The sequence below is a fragment of the Gopherus flavomarginatus genome, chromosome 2 (genome assembly GCF_025201925.1).
Source record: "Gopherus flavomarginatus isolate rGopFla2 chromosome 2, rGopFla2.mat.asm, whole genome shotgun sequence".
Classification (NCBI taxonomy): domain Eukaryota; kingdom Metazoa; phylum Chordata; order Testudines; family Testudinidae; genus Gopherus; species Gopherus flavomarginatus.
The window spans coordinates 94400780-94418980 of NC_066618.1; the positions used below are offsets into that span (position 1 = coordinate 94400780).

At 39.4% G+C, this 18201-nt stretch overlaps 1 protein-coding gene and 1 long non-coding RNA gene across 2 annotated transcripts in view; both read right to left on the reverse strand.

The window, feature by feature from the left end:
• Nucleotides 1-18201, reverse strand: part of LOC127044634 (uncharacterized) — a 108324-nt gene that overhangs the window by 39704 nt on the left and 50419 nt on the right. The gene's annotated exons all lie outside the window — the stretch shown is intronic.
• LOC127043760 (uncharacterized) lies at nucleotides 2044-4673 on the reverse strand. The gene is made up of 3 exons (XR_007772307.1): nucleotides 4561-4673; nucleotides 3296-3365; nucleotides 2044-2201 (listed from the first exon to the last, which is right to left on the reverse strand). It is a non-coding gene; the product is annotated as an uncharacterized LOC127043760 (long non-coding RNA).

The window sequence follows — 18201 nt, forward strand, 5'->3', positions numbered from 1 at the left end:
TAACCCTGGCTCATACCAGCTGGGATCCCCTAATGCATAACCACAGGTATGGGGAGGAGGAATGGCCAACAGCACTTTGTGTGTGTACATCCTTTGGGGGCTACTATGCGGGGGAAGCGACTATATTACCAGAACTCCCCAAAGTCCTGGATTTTGTAGGAATGTCCTTTGACCCCCCACAATCCCCTGTTTGCCCCAGGCTGCCCACCAAGTGACATCATAAACTAGCACATGGGGTCGTGGACCACTTAGGTTTGGCTCATCTGCCCCTGCATCTCCAGAGCCCACTTTAGCCACTTGGGACATATGCACTAGAGTGCTGCAGGGAGGAGGGGAAGAGTGTTACTTCTGGGGGAGGGGGAGTGTGGAAGGAGCAATGTCACCAACCTTGGTGACTTTGGGGACTACTTTTCACACATTTGCCAGAAGCTCAAGTTTTGAGAATGACAACACTGTTGCTGCTGCAGGCCACTTTAGCACCAGATGTGAGAGGAAGGATCCGCTTTCTTCTGTGTGATCAATGCCTCCCCACCCCCGCTGCTAGCACCCAGGTAGTGAGGAGGAGGAGGAAGCAGTCTGACTGCAAATGCAGAGGGGTGAAGAGTGTGTGTGTGTGGGGGGGAAGACAGAGACAGGTGCAGGAGCCAGAGTGTGAGAAGAAGCACAGTGGGAGAGGGGATGTTTGCCAGAAGTGGAGGGAAGCAGTGGGACACAGGAAACAGTGTGGGGAGGAGGGGACAGGTGGGAGAGCAGAGGAGGAAATGGACTGGAGGTAACGGGTGGTGGATAGGACTAGAGGGAATGGCAGGGTAAGCATATTAGTGTGTATAGGCATGGATGTGCGGGAGAATAGAAGCTGAAGGGAAGGGGTGGCTAAGAGAAGGGGGGACAAAGACAGGGTGGGTCTGAAGGGAGGAGGCCTGGTCTAGCGCTTAGTGCTAGCCTGGGACTTGGGAGACTGGGTTTAATTCTCTCTTCTGCCACAGGCTTTCCATGTGGCTTTGGGCAAGTCACTTAGTCTCTACAGACCTCAGTTCCCCATCTGTAATATGGGCATAATGGTATTTCCTTATCTCACAGAAGTGTTGTGTGGATAAATGCATTAGAGATTGTGAGGCATTCAGATACTATTATGGTAAAATCCATACAAATATATTACATAGTTGGATGCAGGGGATGAAAGAAACGCATCTCTCACCACTAGAGAACCCTCCCTTGCATTCCTAGAATTGATTTCCTTTAAATAAATGAACTGGACAGAATTCTGCAATGCTGAATTTTATTTAAAATCCATTAATCTGTCAATTAAAGAAATTAGTCATATTTCAGAAACCTGTTTTTGTTTTTAAAGCAAATACATGTATTTAGTAGAAATGAAATGACAAATCGTTTTAAGTTACAGATTAGGACTCCACTCCTGCAAATATTTATGGGACTTCACTGAGTGCAGTTGACCTATCCACATCGAAAAAGTTCTTTGTGTGCACAAATGTTTTTGCAGGTTAAGAGACTAAGTCAGGGGTCCCCAACGTGGTGCCCGCGGGTGCCTATGTCTTAGCCGGCGGTCAAGCATCCGCCGAAATGCTGCTGAAATTCAGCGGCATTTTGGCAGCAATGCCTCTGGATGACACTACTTGCCATCGACAAGCGAAGTCATCCAGAGGTGTTCGGTGGCATTTCGGTGAATGCTCGACCACCGCCACAGTCCTTCATTTGATGGGCGGCAGACGAAAAGATTGGAGACCACTGGACTAAGTGAATTATCCTGCACTGCTTTGTGATGCAAAATTCCTACTGAAATCAAGGAGTGTAGGCTTAGCCCTTGAAGTTCCACAGTTACAAAATTAAAATAGTAAAATAGGAAAAATGGTCACATATAAAACTGTTTGCTCTCAAGCAGAAGAAGCAATCTGTGCTAATTAGAGAAATAGCCAACAAAATCAAATTTGAAATGAATGTCTTAATATTTAGAGCAAGGCGTTTCATATGCTCAGGCTTATGGCAAAGCAAAGTAAATTTGAGAGACAAATGCTGATGTTGGAAGGTGTAAGGAGAAGTTTAAGGTTTTTTTCCCCGGTGCTTGATTGGACTTTGCATCCTGTATATGAAGAAGAGTATGATGATGTAGTACATGGTGCTTTTCAGGAGTAGGACAAAGTGTATTAAATATGTTGTCCTGTGTATGAAACTGTCTGTAATATCTACACAAAATACAAGAAGAAGAAGAAGTGGTTAATGTTGTATATTTTTGAGCTGTGAAGAAAAATAAATATAAAACCATGTGTGATAGCATAAGGTATACATGGTGATTGATTGCAGTAATTATACCACCTAATTAGACTATGCCTAAATCAATATCTGATTGTGTCCTCTAAACAGGTCTACATTCTGATCAGACCTTCCCATGTTATGACAGAGCTGAGAGAAACAAAGAGGCACTCTCAGTCCTGGTATTGCTGGTGTCTGCTAAGGAGCAAGGAGAATGCTAGTGCTTCTTATAATAGGCTGTTGCCATAATTTTAGGCCAAAATTTTCAAACCTGGGTGCCTAAGTTTGTTCTGAATCGGTATCCAAACAGCTGATCAACCATTTGAAAATTCCGACTTTGAATACATTTTATAGTTTAACATGTTAAATGTTAGATTAAGGAACAGTGGCACGTGCAGATTAAAGAACAATGACCCATGTGGCATGTTAACAAAGCACAACAAGTACCACCAAAACATATATTTCAGCAGGACTTCTACAATGTTTAACCTGAGCTGCCCATGGGCATTAAGTTTTGGACCCTTTTGGTAACACACAGCAGATGTTAATTTACAGCGACAGGTGCCAACTTTTTTCTTTCCTGGTGGGTTCTCCACCCCACTGTATTCCTTCCCCTAAGGTCCCACCCTCACTCTGCCACTTCTCTTCCCCACTCTGCCCTCTTCCCTGTGACCCTGCACCCACCCTACCTCTTCCCACCCACGCTCTGTTCTCTCCCCTGAGCGCGCCCTACCCTCACTCCTCTTTCTCCCATGCTCTGGCACTTCCCTCCAATACCTCTCAACTGGTGCCGAGAAGCTGATTGGCATGTGGCTGGTGGGTATTCAGCACCCACTATTTTTTTTCCATGGGTGCTCCTGGAGCACCCACAGGGTTGGGGCCTGTGCTTACAGCAGTGTTCCACATCTACAGTAATTATGTATGGACCCTTTTGAAAGAGAATATTTTGAGTTTTGTCTTAACCATATCAAATAGTGCTTAATTCTTAATTGTATTGTATAGAAAATGAGAACTGGGACACAATTACCTGTGGAAAGCGTGGTGCCGTTTTCAGGTTTTGGCTACAACCTCCTGTGGTTTGAGACACTACGGTTTGTCTGAAAGGAGAGAAGCATAACATGTAAAAAGGGCTTTAATTGTCAAATGGGATTCCTGTTGAAAATTAAGGCATAATTTTCCTGATAGACGTTCAAAGAGAAAGATGGTAAAAGTATTATAACTACAGTGATTCCAATATGGAAAGTTAATATTTTAAAGCTTGAGCACCTAGATTCCATCCACAGAATAAATGTTCAGTAGCACATAATAGATGTGCAAAACGAAGTAGAGATAAAATTGGGAAAAATTCATATTCTCAGGCAGTGCAGCCCTTTGTATCTGTTACATTTTCACTTGAAGCCTTTGGCATTTGCCTGGGTGCTGGTGTCTGGACTGGCCGATCTGATTGCAGGGCCTGGGCATTGGCCCTTCTGTGTATGCAAGTTTCTGTTCATGTAAAGCCAGATACATTTTGTCCCACCAAATTACTCAGTTGAATTTTCCCTTTGCAATGTGTATGTATAGTCTGCAGATAAAAACCTGGCTGCCTTATTTTATCTGTAGCCTGAGAGAGCCTGAGATTGTTGGCATTTAGGGTAATGTTGTTTAATAGCTGTAGAAGACATAGAAGAAAATAGTCCTGATGAGGAAACAGTTTAAGGCCCATCTCTTAGGTATTTTTGATGTGCACAAGGGGGATGGTCAATTACTCCCTTTTTTCCTTTGCATTTGAAAGAGATACATTTGTATCTGCTGTTATTAATTTATTGTATCTCAGACAAGAACCAAACAGAAATTACTTCTCTGAATCTCTTTTCTCTTGCATTATCTTTTTTATTTTGGTTTGTGTAATTCTTCTGTTTTAATAAGCTAGATGCTGTGTGTGTTATTACTTTTATTGCAATATATAGCACTTGTTCAAAACCAAACACTGTAGGCCAGGTCTCTGGCGGGTGTAAATCTACAGAGCTCCATTGACTTCAGTGGAGTTATGCTGTTTTACACTAGCTGAGGATCTCAGCCAACATTTTCTTTCATTCTAGAAAGATTTTAAACTGGGGAGAAGCCAAAACTGAGCTTTTGATGCAGAAGCAAGCTTCAGTGATAGCCAACTTATGGAGAGATGGAAACTAATATTGGCCTGGAGAGTGCAAATCCTTTTAGGAACAGTAATACATTTTATTGTTTTATTGTAAAGAAACAGTGAACTCTCTAAATATATATAGAACTAGTTTTTAATAATACAGTATATACCTGGAGATTTGGTGGGGACAAAACCTTCTTTGCTTTCATGTTGATATTTGAAGTGATAATTCTTGTTGCTATTTGTGTCTACGGTCGGCCAGCTGCTCATTGTTATCGAGAGTCAAATTTCTTTATGGACTGCATTTTTTTCTGTATTCTTCTCGTCTTCTTCCCAAGTCACCTTAATAATGTTTGGGTAAAAATCCTGAATGAGGCACATGTATGATACTTTCCCATCTTGTTCAGTAGAAGGAGGCAGGACCTGAATCTTGGTGGAATCAAGTTTTGCTTGCATGTCTGGATTCATTTAAGAGAGAGAAATAAATGTGTTAGGAATTAAGTAAATTCAGAATTACATTATATGTATCATGCTTTACTTTTGAAACAATAAAGAATTCACAGATTTGAAAGTGGAAGAGGGAGCAATTTCATTCCTTGCTTCCAATTCCTCCAAATTGCATGTAAGCACACAATCTTAACTCTGAGTTAAGCATGAGAACGATACCTCATTACCAAATGTATTTTATCTACTCTAAGTCTATAATATATTGTTACTGCCTATTAAATTCTGAAGATAGGAGTAAATTGTTACAGCTTTAGGGAGTTGGCATTGCAGAAGTTTACATGCTTAAATTGAATGCAGGTTTTTGTGGAACAGAAAAATCCCTGAGAGTGTCCACTAACTTAGCTTCCAAACTCAGAACATATTAAATGCTTTTTGAAGTGCTTAAACTGCAGCAAGGGAGATTTAGGTTGGACATTAGGAAAAAGTTCCTAACTGTCAGGGTAGTTAAACACTGGAATAAATTGCCTAGGGAGGTTGTGGAATCTCCATCTCTGGAGATATTTAAGAGTAAGTTAGATAAATGTCTATCAGGGATGGTCTAGACAGTATTTGGTCCTACCATGAGGGCAGGGGACTGGTCTCGGTGACTTCTCGAGGTCCCTTCCAGTCCTAGAGTCTGATTCTATGAATCTATGAATGAATGTTGAGTACAATTTTATGTTCTGGTTCATTTCAAAACACTTATGACTTTGAAAATCTCCCCTTTATTTTCCCCAAATTTGTGTATAAAAGACATCATGATAGATAGATATACTGCAATAAAAGACATGCAGCACGACCACGACTGGCCCAAGTCTCCAGATTCTAATTTGCAGGGCTGGGGTAGCGAAGCTAAAAATTGCAGTGTAGATGTTTAGGCTTGAGCTGGAGCGCAAGTTCTGAAACCCAATGACGGAGGTGGTCTAAGAGCCCAGGCTCCAGTCAGAGCCTGAATGTATACACTGCAGTTTTTAGCACCAAAGCCTGAGACCAAGGGCTCAAGCTAATTGACCCAGGCTCTGAGACTTGTTGCTATGGGATTTTTATTACAGTGTAGATGTACCTGAAGGAAAGATATTCATGATTCCACAAACGTTTTAATAAGGCCTCTCTTTATTTGATCCTTGAGTTTGTGTAAGTGCATGAAATAATAAATACTGAATCAGACCAAAAAAGACTTCCCTACTGAAATCATTATCCATCTGCTTGTTTCATATGGCTGACAGTAAATGATACATTTTTTTAAACAGCATATTGAATTTACTAGTTATCACAAGAAGTGAGCAGGTTCTCATCACTTTTACTACTGCTAATTTCTGTCTCCTGTTGTCACTGTTGGATGCGACCAAGAGAATAAAGTTCCCAACTCATTTAACTGCCAAAGAAATATTCTTTACAGAACGAGGCAACATTCCCATATTATAAATGTCATCACAAGGCAAAAACAGAAGGTTGTTGATATTTCAGTAGTTTAGAGGGTCCACAAATGGGCACCATGTATTTTGTGCGTTCTCTGATGTCAGTCATTGTCTTTAGTCAACTGAGATACAAACAGATTAATAAATACTGAGGTCCTGATCCTACAAGTATGCTTAATTAAGAGTTCTTAATTGTATGCATTGTGAGTAGGCCCACTGATGTCATAGCTTGTGTTGGCTCTTCTGCTAAAATCATTTCAGCTTATTTTTGTGCTGTCCAGCTATTCTAGAGTTTTCTGAAACTATTTGGAACTGAACCAAACACTATAATTAGGGCTCTGTCAAAAAGTGTTCAAAATATCTCTTGAATTTAGGAGCAAATAAACACAGCTGAGACATAAGACTACCCAACCAGGAAAAATTCCTTCATTAAAGAATTTTCCCTCATTTTTGAAATTGTCACCAAAAAGGGAATTGATTTTTCTGTTCTTTCCAATTTAGATCCTCATGCTCCAGCACAATTAGTTCAACGTTTGGAGCTCAATCTTACATTCCATATGCACCATAAGCACCCAGGAATACAGGATTGGGCTTGAACAGTAGGTTTATCAAATTATTTACTCACTCAAGTCTTGTATGTATTCAAAAAACCTTTACATAGATTCCTGCCCAGTGATGTTGTGCTTTTCAAAAACTAATTATTATTACTGGCATTTCTCCTTAGATGTTTTTAGAAATTGAAGTCACATCTACATGTTGATAGTTTTGTGAACACATGTAGTATTTTGTATTTGCACATGGTTAGATGGGTGTCTATCCAATATAAAATCTGAATTTTGTACATACATATGCAGCCTGTGTGTTTGCATAAGTGGATGTGAGGCTGCATGAGCAAAATGCGTTTTAAATTTGTCACCTCATTTTAGGCCTGATCTAAAACTCCTTGAGACCAATGGGCTTTTCTCCTTTAGCTTCAGTGGGCTTTGGATAAGACACTTTAAGAAGATAAGACCCTTAATTTCCAAGTCAATTATAGTTTCCAGTGCAGAGCTACTTGTTGTTTTGATCCAACTTAACTTTTTAAAACACCTCACTTGTCTAATATATTTAAGTGGAATTTTTAACAAGGAAGGCATGTTGTAAAAGTATATACGTGGTATATTATTACTTTAAGTATCATTTCTCTTTTTTAGGACCACAATCGACTTTGGGCCCTTTGGTTTCAAGCCTTCCTCAAAAGAAATTCCTGTTAGTTTCAATAGGAGGTTTTCCAAAAGGAGGATTGTAGAGTTAAGTTGTGATTGACTCACTGCTAACTATCATTGTGTGTGTTTTCAATCTGCATGCCACTTATTAAAAAAATAAGTAAATGGTGTGCTTGTAATTTTAATTTTGCATTATGTGCTTGGTCCAGCAAAGTGCCAAATGCTCCTGTAAAGTTCTGATTTCCCATTGAAACAACTAACATTGAGGGTGCGCAGCACCTGGTATTATTTACACCCAAAAGAGAAAAGAATTGTTAGAACATTTCTCTGTTGCTAGTAACTGACTTATGATTTCATTAACATTAGTGTTGTTAATAAATTATTACACTCAAAATTTTAGCCAGTGTACATTCTTGCATTGAGATGAATTATTGAGCTTAATTTGACAGATTTTGCCATTATGAAATGTTTAAAATAGTTTGTCTAAAAACTTACTAGTTACGACAAGTTTTATGCCAGTTCCAAAGATTTTCACAGTTCCCACAATTTTTACTGCCCAAGACATTTCTATTCCAAGAGACCAGGTCTGAACAAACATAGCAAAAATAGCATAAATAGGCACAACTGAGAGCCAGTTAATTCAGCCAAAGAAATGGTGGAAATTTCAATGTATTTTTCAGGGTGAGCTTACATTGGTATTGGTATTTTCATACATTGTAGTTTGGTAGCTTTTAAATTCTGTTTAAAAGAAAATCATTCATTTCACTGACAGAGAGGATCTGGTTGAGGTTTGAGACCTAATGTTGGACTCGTACTATTTTCTCTTCCCTAGTGGATTGATGGAAATGGCTATTTCAGTTAAATTCTGCTTGATGCTCAGTGGTTTTGTCCCTGTACTGTCAGAGCGGTCGAATAGTTGCATTTTTAAATTGCCAACATAAATAAACATATAATTAGAAAAAAATACTCATTTTATGGTACATTGTGACCTATCCCCTTTTCTCAAGATGTTTCATGACATCTTTCCACCCACCAAACACTATTTTGAATGGTTTCCTGAATGGTTTCAAATGTAAAACTGTCTAATACAATTTTGCTTTCCTGTGCAGTATAATCGTAAAAGGCCAGTAGGCTTGGGGATTGTTTATATTCCAACTGAAGTCTCAGTGACAAAGGAGAGAGGTATTTTGAGATACATATTTTAGCAATGTAAATCTAGCTTGCTCTATTGAACATTATGCAAGAAGGCCCAAATCCTAGTTTGACTTTCTATAGCACATGTTGTGTAGAGTCTCTTGCTGATATAGACAGGCTACAAAATATGTTGGGCCAAATTCTTGGCATAGCAGAGATAGAGTTGTACTGATAGAATATCTTCCTTCATATTGCTTGTATTTGAGAACAATCACTCATTTAATTATTGTATAATTGGGGATATTCGTTGTCTTATGAAAACAATATTTCAAAATGTCAGAGAAGAAACCTGACTCTGATCCTGAGGTACTGACGAGCCTGAACTCCCATCAAAGTAAATGGCAGAGCAGAAGGTTTCGGGACTAGGCTCACAATGCATGTTATAGGCTCAAGCCTATGCTTATTAAAAATATGGGGAATTTTGATGCTGAATCAGGCCCTTTTATTCCTGCACCCCTCCAACCTTATGTGATGGCATTTATGTTTTTCTATGAATTTGAATTGATTTTGTGCAATAGAAAATTACAATACTAATTTAAAATGCTCATGTCAGTAATGACATATACAATATTCACAAATATTGGCTCTCTTGGTTCCAGTGCACAACCTTTCTCCCAGACCTTTTGCCTGCCCCTACGCCCTTGACAAGAGAGAGAAAAAAATAGGGTGAAATCCAGGCTCCATCCAAGTCAATGTCAAAACTCCCATTGACATCATTGGGGCTGAGATTTCATTCCTAACTTCTTACATCTCCTGACTAATACGAGAGGCTAAATCCTGGATGCTGCGCTAAGCACAGTAAAGGGGGTTGCTCTAGGAAGCTACATGATGGATGGGAAGATGAAATCTTTCCCCTAACCTAGCTAGAGCATCATAACCCAGGAGCTTTAGTAATGTCCTTGCAGTTGCCCAACCACTTAGCAGGAGTTTTAACCAGTTGATCTCACGAGTTACAGACCACTGCCCACTCCATACCATCAATATACTCCCCTACCCCCGATCCTTACTGTTCTTTGGTGCACAGGATACCCTAGTATTGTCTCTTTGGCTTGCCACCCACACAGGATGGAACTATGGATGTTCTCCTGGTCTGGGGTAATGACCCCTACACAAGAGAACAACCCAGCTTTGACTCAGGATGAGGAAAAAAACCCTCTATATCAATAATTGTCAATATGATCACTCATCTGTTTTACTGTACATTAACCTCACATTTAGATAGTAAAGACATTCATTCTTCTACTGTAGATTGCATATCACATTTCCATTGTCTGTTATTCTTTTTGAATAAACTGTGCTCAGCAATTGCTAAATTTATATTATCACAAGTAACTTTTTCTCAATGCTATTATAGAACTTACTTGAAACAATGACCTTTGTGCCGGAGCCGAAGACTTTGATATAATTTTTCTCACTGTGTTCATGAGCTTTGCAAAAACTCATGGGCCAGATCTTCAGCTGCTGGAAATCACAGAAGTACGGTTATACAACGTGGGTAAAATCTTGGTCCCAAAGTCATTGCTATTGAGTTCTGTGGAGTTGGGATTTCGCCTCATGTTCTTTGAACAGAAAAGCCCCGACTCCTATAATTCTGGAATCAAATTCAGCTCTGGCACAAACAGCAACAATTTCTTTTGATTTTATTTAGAATTGTGCCAGAATCTGAATTTCTTCATGATATTTGATGTTTTCCTTTTCTTAGGAGGAACTGACTTAGCCAATATTTGATATCAGGGATATCCGTATTAGTCTATATTCACAAAAACAACCAAGAGTGTGGTAGCACTTTAAAGACTAACAGATTTATTTGGGTATAAGCTTTCATGGGTAAAAAACCCGCTTCTTCAGATGCATGCAGAAGTGGTTTTTTCTGAAGAAGTGAGTTTTTTATCCACGAAAGCTTATGCTCAAATAAGTCTGTTAGTCTTTAAGGTACTACCGGATTCTCACTGTTTTTGCCAATATTTGATATTACTCTTTGAGAAGATATTCTGTTACTAAAATATTTTATTGTATCCTACGGTTTTAATACACTAATAAATCAAGTGAGCAATCTTAGGTCTACATGCTGTAATAAATAATCTACACATATCACAGACATGGTTCTCCATTCCTTACACAGTCAAAAGACCTTGTAAATCTATGGGAGTTTGGTTTTTCATAGAGTGCAGGCTCTTATACCGGTAGGACAATTTAGGAAAACTGTCCATTGTAAACTATAATGCTAACTAAATTATATCTACACTCTTAATACCATAGAATATTCACTTAAAGCAACATGCTGATCCTGATCTGATATTTTTAGAATTAATTATGATGGTGTATTTATTTTAATTGGCAGCATTACAACAATTTACCTTTAGTTCAGAGTTATAGGGGTACTAAGGTAAACTTGATTGTGAATTGAACTTTAAAATAGACTGACCTTTCTAGTTGATTTACATAAATGTGCAGAGCATGATTCTGTGAGAGTAAGGACCTGATTTTCCTTTGTCCTGTGTTTGTGCAGTCAGTTATACCAATGCAAACTGGATGTAGCATTTCCAATTGACTTTTCATGAGCGTAAGTGACTTCCAAGAGAAAGGCAAAGAAGACTCAGGCCCCAAGCATATATTGTGAAACACTATTAAGAATACTTTGAAGTGTCAGTTTGCCTGCAATGCCAAGGTACTTCACACAAGATGACAATCTTTCACTTACACTAGTGTAAGTACTCAGATAGGAAGATACTGCCTACTTCATAGATTGCTTCTTTTGTTTTAATTGAGAAGCATGAGGTTACTTATTTTACAGTTTAGATTAATGCATGTTCATGAATCTTAGTGAAAGAATTTAAGTAAATATCAAAGCTAAGATAAATTTTTGCAACTAGATCCCGAGAATCCGCATACTTATGGCAGCACATCCTTTGAAAAATTACATTTAACAACTGAGTTTTAGAAATATTCACCATTAACTTGAAAAAATCTACTTTAAATCTATCAGTAACAATTGCAGGTTTACTCTGGGACTGAAAAGTTGATGTATTTGAGATCAGATCCTATGAGGTGCAGACAGCCCTAAGTTGCCCTGAAATCTACGATGGTGTTCAGAACCTCACATTAAGTGCTCAGTACTTCACAAGATCAAGCTTACAGTTGTTGACCTTACCTGAGATAAAAAGCTTTTCTATGGTCACAATAAGTCTCTTTATCTTTGCATTACTGTAATTACCACATAACTTACCTGTTACTATGAGCCTGGTACCAGAGCCAACTATTTTGATGTAGTAGCCACTAGAAGTATCACAGTGAGCAAATCCTTTGCAAAATACTGTACAGATCTAGTATCTTTATATTTATGAACTGGTAGATGTTGCTTTAAAAAAAATCTGATTTGCTATTTAAATTGCTTTCTGGCCTTGCAATAAAATAGTAAATAAGGGGAGTACATGTAAAATAATGTGAAAACTGCTCAAAGGGGCAAAGGACACTTAGACATCTAACTATCATTCCTGGGCACCTGCATGCCATTGAAAATCTGCCCCTAAAATAAATCTGATAAAACATGGTTAAGATTGGCCATGCCAAATAATTTGTGGAAAGGAACAAATTACTTTTTAAATTAGGGTCCACGGGTTGAGGTGATAAAATTAAGCCTGCATGCTGCTATCTTTCCATCATTCCATGATGGTGCTCCTAATGATAACGATAGATTGAGGGTAGAATATAGCTCTTAAATTGGGTATATTCATGAGAATAATTTTGGCTAATTTCTGCTATGTGGTGTAATCAGAAATATTCCCCATCAGAAAATATTTGCTCTTCAGAAATATTTGTTTGTCTCAGGGACTAGGCACCCAGCAAGGATTATGTAGCAGTATCTGGAGAGAAGAATAAGCTTAATTAAAGTCATACAATTCTCTCAACCACATGAAATCCAGACATGGCTAAAACATTTTACCAACTGGAAATCATCTTTAAAAAATAAAATTGAGAATCATATTATTCTATCAATTATCATGTTTTATTAAAAGGATTACTCTATCACAAATACCTTGTGTTTATGTAAAAAAAGAAGCACATCTCTTTATTTCTCATTACTATATGGAATCAACAAGATTTACTGCATTTTGGCCTTGATTTGGCCTTTAATTTAGTACATGCTTAAACTCGTTGCTCAATACGAATGGAAACATGCTTAAGTGCCTTCCTGAACTGGAGATTTATTTAGGAAAGAAAACACAGTCGCATTAAGATATTACTACTAGAAATGTACCTTTTAATGCTATCTAATGGCCAGGTCCTCCAAGAGCTGATCATCCTCACCTCTTATTTAAATAAATGAGCCTTAAAGAAGCTCAACAACTCCTATCATGGGGTGCTAAATATATCATATTGTAGAAAAACCATAAGTTCTACATTTCACATTTATTGCTAACAATAATTGGTTTTACTTCTGAATATTTTTGCATAATCATCTCACAGTGTGACAATACTAAACAAGCTCTCCAAACAATTTATATTATTCTCAATGATTACACAAGAGTGACTGGTTCATTCTGAATTAGAGAGACTGCTATGGGTGAAATCCTGACTCCAGTGAAGTCAATTGGAGTTTTGCCTTTGATTTCAGTGGAATCAGGATTTCACCCAGTATATTTATGAATTACTAAATTTTGTCCTGGATAACAAGCATAGTAAATGCCCAGAGTAAATGTATGCTTCGAAAACATCTTGAGAAACTTACTTGAAACAATCAATTTTGTGCCCGAGCCAAAGTACTTTATTCCATACTCACATAATTGAAATCCTCTACAAAAATAATGAATTATCAAGTTATGAATTTCATCAGACTAAAATTTTGAAGTTTATATTTTTAATACAAAGGCCACAATCTAAACAAGGCTTGCTACTGGCCACTTAATTGTGTGAGTATTAAACTGAGTTTATGCACTTCCTGAATTCCTGTGCCACCTTCTACCAAAAATGTGTTTTGTTCCTTCACATACATCAGTGCATGGCAAATTGAGTGGAGTGAATTGTTGATAAGCAAGCAGTTCCATTTATTTTAGTGGATGAGCAGGATTAAATCCTACGATCTCAAATGGGGATAGGAAGCATGGTCTTGTGGTTAAAGCACCAGAGTGGGACTGAGGACATTTGTCTTTGTTTCTGGCTCTCCCTGTGTAACCTTGGGCAAATCACATCCTCTGTGCTTCACTTTACATTTTAACATGCTCTTAATGTACAGTTTAGAAAATGACATTTACTAGACAACGTATTGTAAATACTGTTATATACTCAGCATTAACTAGCACTTATATATTAACTGAATTGTTTCTGTAGCTTTAATCAGATAAAGAGGGAAAAGATACTTTCAGTAAAACTACTTACTGAGAACCTGAAGACTGTTGCACCTCAGAAAATTTTCCTTCATTCATCATCATACAGTGATATAGTCCTAACAATAACAATTTTAAAAATAATCTCATACCTGTAAAATTGAAACCTGTGTTGTGAATTTTACATTGCTGGCATTTGGACTCTTTCAATGGAGTTACACAAGAGATGAACTTGGCCCAATATTTTAAAAGTAAAGTTCTACATTTCCCTTTTTCCTGATTCTTAGCATCTATTCAGTAAATATTCCAGACTTTTACTCTTGTATTCACTTTACTCATTAGGATCATATACTGCCCTCAGTGTACCCATTGGTGGCCTTAGGAGTTCCATACTCAGGTCAAGAGAAATACACAGATTATGTGGAAATTCCTTTTTAATATTCATTTATTCGGTCCATTTTTTTTGTCCCTTGATTCTATTTACGAAAAGAAAAACAATCAAGAATAAAAATACTTACCAGAAACAACTAGTTTGGTTCCTGTGCCAAAGTACTTGATCCAGCATGAAGTATCACATTGACTTTTCATTTTACAAGAAGCTGTGGTGCTTTACTTATGCTGCTGTGTCTTTGCTCAAATAAGCAGGCACTCTAACCAGTAGCTGGGAAAATATTCCTAATGAAGTATTCCTGGTTTCTTGACTGCTCGGAGAATTTAACAAATTTCACATTTTTGTGCCCTCATAAAGCTGAAACATAAATTCTCTTCCGAGTGACTCTATTTGCATGTCCTTGCAACTTTTCTGTTAATGAATCCTCACTCCTTAAAATGGAAACTAGATGATGGTTTCTATTTGATATTGATGTTGTAAATAGACTGTTGGATCAAGCGGTTCTCAAATATTTTCTTCGTGTGGTCCACATATGAAAAGAGAGATTGTTTCATAGACTACAACCCCACTCCCATTCCCAATAGAATTGACCAACTCCTCCTCCTCCCATCGCAATCACATCACATCCCTTTAGCAGTTGCTTACATGGAAAAATGATACCTGGAAAGAATTCCATTCTTAGCTGTATTACTGAAATTTAATAGACAGTAATGAGGAGGAACCAGCATTATGTGATCAGCCAGCTCTCTAACGACTACACAAAGAGCTCCATAGACTGCAGCTGGGATCTTATACCATAGATATATATTTTGCTGTATGTTGGGATTGTTGTAGTTTGTGGGTTACCAATTTACTGGTATCTTTTTTTTATATAGCTGCTGGGGAGGGGAAAATATTTTCCTCTGCATCCGCAGCCGTTTTAAAACAGAACAGAGATAACATCTGAGAAAGCACACCTCATTTCAGACAAAAGGTGTGGATGGCAATCTAGCAATTGGAAGGGAACTAACCAGAGTATTTGATCTCTCTCACAGACACAGACACCCCCACCTCACTCACCTGCAGAATAATTCTGGGAATTAACTGACAATGAGGACGGAAAATTGAAAAGGAACAGACAGAGACAGGTTCCTCCAAAATGTGCAGGTGGTTGTTTCAAAGGGCTTGTTTATGACCCAAGAGTTTATTAGGAATATCTCCCAGCATTGCAATAGTGCTGGTGAATCTTCACTGGTGAGCCATGGGAGAACTGGTGTAGTGAGGGCAATAGCATTCACTGGCATGTTACCACCATGTCTTCTAGACCTGCTCTGAGCAGGTTTAAGTGACACTAGCACTGCTGCACTTGGTTTCCTTGGTGGGGCTGTACTGACAGAATACATCCATTGTTGCCCTTCTCCCTAGCAAATATACCAAGTCATAGTCCTACATTATCTAACACTGTAGTTGTAATATGATTTGGTCTTGCCAGTATGAAGAGAGCAAAACTGTATTTTAGCCATTGTCTAATCATCGTGCATAATAACTTGCACTGGTGTAGCACTTTCCGTCCATGTCAATGTATTTTAATGCATTAAGCATAAATGTGTATGTGAGGCAGGTATTATTCATAGCAGGAGAAACTGAAACCCAGAGAGGATATGTGACCTGGTCATGCAAGGAAGAATGCGGAGATGCGGGGGCAGAGACTTAGGAGAAAGAGGAGGAACGGGTGGGGGTCACAGTCCTGGTGCTGGTCTCTCCCACTTGTACACAGGTTCCAGCACCCCTGTGAGGGCCTCAAATTGGCCAGGGCCCTGGGAATGGGGCACAGGGGTCTATGTTTTAATCCACTACTGAGTAGAGAAGAAGAATTGCATCTCATGTCTTTCTTACCACATTACTACTAATACATCCAAGAATGACGTTCACTTTTCTTGCAACAGTGTTACACTGTTGACTTGTATTTAACTTGAGATTCACTATGAATCCCCAGATCCCTTTCCACAGTACTCCTTCCTGGGCAGCAGGAAGGGCAGCTGTTTAACCCCATTCCTGTTGTAGCAGCTTTGATAACCCTGGCTCGTGTCAACTGGGATCACCCTAATGCATCACCACTCAGACACTTCAGTGATGAACGATAAATAACAATATAAAATTGGACATGGAAGGCTATAGACTACCAATGGTTTCCGTGATAGGTTGTAAGGACTCATCAAAATCTCCCCATTTCTAGAATCCAGGAGAGTGAATAAAAGAGAAATAGAAGAATCATCCTTCCTTTTTGTATTTTAAATGTGCAGCCATAAATATACATTAACGTGAGTGTTTATATTTAATAAAAATGGGTTTGTTGTAGGTGGATGAAATGGTAAGAGACAGATACTGGCAAGGCTGGAATTTCAAAGTGAGTGATATAGACAAACATTTTAATTATAGATGGCTCACTTAGGGATAGATGACTGTAAGTTAACATTGCCTGAAACTTCCCATTCCAAGACCCTGTTTTCAGTTGCTTATACCTTTTCCAAACACAGTCATGGTAAAAACAGATCAAGTCACTCCATGGTCATAGCACCCTTTGGATCCACTGGCTCAAAGCGAAGACACGACCTGTTAATATGTGGCAGTTGATCAAAGTGACCTAACTCTCTGATACTGTGAGGCATCAGGGACCATATAACAGGCAAAGTTCCCAGCCCTTGACAGCGGTGACAAGCGTGACATAGCTGTATCCTTAGCCATCACGCTTGTTTGCTTTCAGTACATGTGAGGAAGAGGAGGAGGCGGGAGGTGGGGGTACCAGGAAACAAAGAGCCAGGCAGGCTGTGGAGAGAGCAGTGTGAGAAGGGAATGCTGCAGCCAAGGTTCGTGGTGGATCAAGGGTCAGCAGCAGCCTGTGTGTGTACATGCCTTGGGGGTTACTGCAAGGGGAAGTGATTATATTACCAGAACTCTCCAAAGTCCTGGATTTTGTGGGATTGTCCTTTGACCCCCCACAATCCCTGTTTGCCCCAGGCCCCCCACCAAATGGCATCATGACCTAGTGCATGGGGTCATGGACCACTTAGGTTTGGCTCATCAGCCCCTTCATCTCCAGAGCCCACTTTAGCCACTGGAAAGGTTGGGATGTATGCACTGGAGCCCTGCTGGGGGAGTGGGAGTGTGGGAGGAGCAGTGTCACCAACCTCAGCAATTCTGGGGGCTACTTTTAACATATGTTTGCTAAAAGCTCAAGTTTTGAGGCTGAAAACACTGTTGCTGCTGCAGGCCACTTTAGCACCAGATGTGAGAGCAAGGACCTGCTCTCTTCTGTGTGATCAGTGCCTGCCCTCTCACGCCACTAGCACCCAGGCAGTGAGGAGGAAGCAGCTTGACTGAGAATGCAGATGGGTGAAGAGACAGGTGCAGAGCCAGAGTGTGAGAAGAAGCACAGTGGGAGGGGGGATGGTTGCCAGAAGTGGTAGGAAGCAGTGGGATACAGGAAACAGTGCGGGGAGGAGGGGACAGGTGGGACAGCAGAGGAGGAAATGGACTGGTGGTAACGGGTGGTGGACAGGACTAAAGGGAGTGGCAGAGGAGGCATATCAGTGTGTATAGGCAGAAATATGCGGGAGGATAGGAGCTGAAGGGGAGGGGTGGATATGAGAGAGGGGGGACAGAGACAGGGTTCAAGCTGAAAGGAGGAGGCCTGGTCTAGTGCTTAGTGCTAGCCTGGGACTTAAGAGACCCATATTTAATTCTCTCTTCTGCCACAGGCTTTCCATGTGGCTTTGGGCAAGTCACTTACTCTCTGCAGACCTCAGTTCCTCAT